The following is a 2,579-nucleotide window of genomic DNA, read 5'->3' on the forward strand; positions in this document are numbered from 1 at the left end:
TGTGCAGGGCTGGGCTCAGGGGGAGTCGCCCCCCCGCCTCTCCCCACTGCCGCCCCAGCCACTCCTGGTATAGCTCCTGCACATGGGTGCTGGTCTCCGGGGGCCACACTGAGATGACAGCGTAGATGCCTTCTATCTGCCGCCGCAGCGCCTTGTCTTCACACCCGTTGTCCGCCTGGGCCAGGCCCTGGCCCCTGCCGCTTAGGCATGCCTGGAGCAGGCCAGGACCTCCACGAAGTGGCAGGGGAACTTCCTCAGGGTGCGGTAGGTGAGCACTCCCACGTCCTCGTTGAACAGTTCCTTGGCCATGTGCCTGAAGATGTGCACCAGGTACCTGTCAGAGCTAGCACCCTCGTGGAGCCTCACCTCCTTCTCCTTCATGTCTCCAAACAGCGTGTCCACAGCAGCATCATCCGAGGCGAGGTCACTTTGCTCCATTATCTGGGCAATTTCACCTAAGGTTAACACAGTCAGGACCCTGGGAAGTGTGTGAAGCTGTGGGAACATCTTCGCAAAGGGCCTCCAGTTTCTTGTCATAACACGGTGCCACAATGATGTGGAAAATCTTGTCTGGGGACAGGTTCTGTCATCTGTTGAAGTAATTCTTCACCAAAAAGCCCATGTACTGCTGGGGAGACTTGGCCATGCAGAGGTGGGGGTGATGGGGTGACCCAGCACACGCTCTGCCTATTGGTCCCAGCAGGGGTAGGCAGAGGTCAGCATGGGTAGCCGGGGCTCTTCCTCATGGTGCTGGCATACCGACACACAAATTCCTTCCGCCTCTCCAGGTTGCTGAAGCACACAGCTTTCTTCATGTCAAAGACAGTGTGCCCAAAGGCATTTGAGAAAGCTGCAGAGCCTTCTGGATGCATTAATGACACTGAGGCTAAATTTACCAGCAAAATAAGGTACATGGACACTGCCAGTACCTTGTGCTGTGAGGTATCACATTTCTTATTAAGGTTCAGAACACAGAAGTCCTTGGTGTTCTGTTGAGAAACTTGGACTCCTTCCTCTGTGGTCACACAACTGTCACATGCCAGGCAGTCACTCAGAAATATCTTGGCATAGGCCACCTTATAGAATTCTCCCTTCTCTCAGTTCTCCTGAGCTGGACTCTGGATGTTGACTGCAGCATTCTCGTGGTTATCGGTTTTCATTTTTTTACTACATTCCTTCCAAGTGCAGTGATCACATTTCATATAGAGTGGGGCGGGCGGGGGCCGGCTCAAGTGACCTGGAGGAAGCACAGGGAGAGCAGTCAGTCACTGCTGGTCACCCCTGCCGCTGCCGGTGGTATCCTTTCTTCCTTGTGGAGTGTCTATGGAGGAGAAGCAGTCGCAGTGCCCGAGGCCAAATTCTAGGAGGTCGGCAGCGCTGTCGGGATCGTGCCAGAGGCGCTGGTCCATTGCTGCCTGGCCTGTCCTCTGGAGATTGAAACTACAGGACTACTAAGAAAGCCAGTCCCCAGTTCCGCTCCACCTCGGCTACCAATGAATTGGAATCTGAGGGCCAGGAGGAGGGACCAGAGGCCTGCCTTCCAGCTGCTCACCAGACCCCGTGCCACTCACTCTGGTTCCCTGTTAGTCATCCCCTGATCAATGGGAGCCTGCGGGCTGGGGGAGGGACCAAGCGATCTGCCTTCCGCCCGCTCACCAGTCACTGCTGCTACAGATTCATTGGAGCCTGAGTGACCCTGGTTCCCCATTAGCCATCCCATGATCAATGGAGCCTGAAGGCCAGGGGGCGGAGTGGGGAGATGGACCTGTAATCTGTTCGGTCATTACAGACCCCGGGTTTTTATATATTAGGATAGGCATCCAACATCTGAGTACATGATATATGAAGCAAACTCTGACAGAAATGAAGGGAGAAATACAGGGAAACACAATAATAGTTGGCAACTTTACTATCCCTCTTCCAGTAACAGAAAAAAATACAGACAAAGAATCAACAGGAAATTAGAGAACTTGAATCCACTGTAAACCAAATGGATTTAAGGAAACATTCCACCTAACAATAATAGAATACACATTCTTCTCAAGTACATACAGAACATTCTCCAGAATAAATCACTTATTAGATAACAAAACAAATTTAAGCAAATTTAAGAAGACTGAAATTATACAAATCATTTGCCAAACATAAAACAAAACTTGAAACTAATGGCAGAAGAAAAATACAAATCAAAGTCAGTGAGATAATGCTTTACACCTGTTAGGATGGCAATTATGAAAAAACAAAAAAAGTGTTGAAGATGTGGAAAAATTGGAATGCTGTACACTGCTGGTAGAAATTTCGATGCAGCTGCTACGGAAAATGGTATGAAGGTTCCTCAAAATGTTAAAAAATAGAACATATGATCCACCAATTTCAGATCTGGATATTTATCCAAAAGAATTGAAATCAAAATCTCAAAAATAATGGAGAACCAAGATGGCGGCATAGGTTAACGCCAGAGTTTGCTGCCTTGAACAACCATTTCAAAAGTGAAACTAAAAGACAGAACGGACACCATCCAGAACCACAGGAACGCTGGCTGAGTGGAAGTCCTACAACTAGGAGGAAAGAGTAACGCA

The 2,579-nt window shown here is 49.4% G+C and overlaps 1 pseudogene; it reads right to left on the reverse strand.

Moving 5' to 3' along the window:
- Positions 1-201: 201 nt before the first annotated feature.
- Positions 202-1,019, reverse strand: LOC102752427 (annotated as a pseudogene).
- Between the last annotated feature and the right edge of the window lie 1,560 nt (positions 1,020-2,579).

Source organism: Myotis davidii, unplaced genomic scaffold (assembly GCF_000327345.1).
Source record: "Myotis davidii unplaced genomic scaffold, ASM32734v1 scaffold3188, whole genome shotgun sequence".
Classification (NCBI taxonomy): Eukaryota; Metazoa; Chordata; class Mammalia; order Chiroptera; family Vespertilionidae; genus Myotis; species Myotis davidii.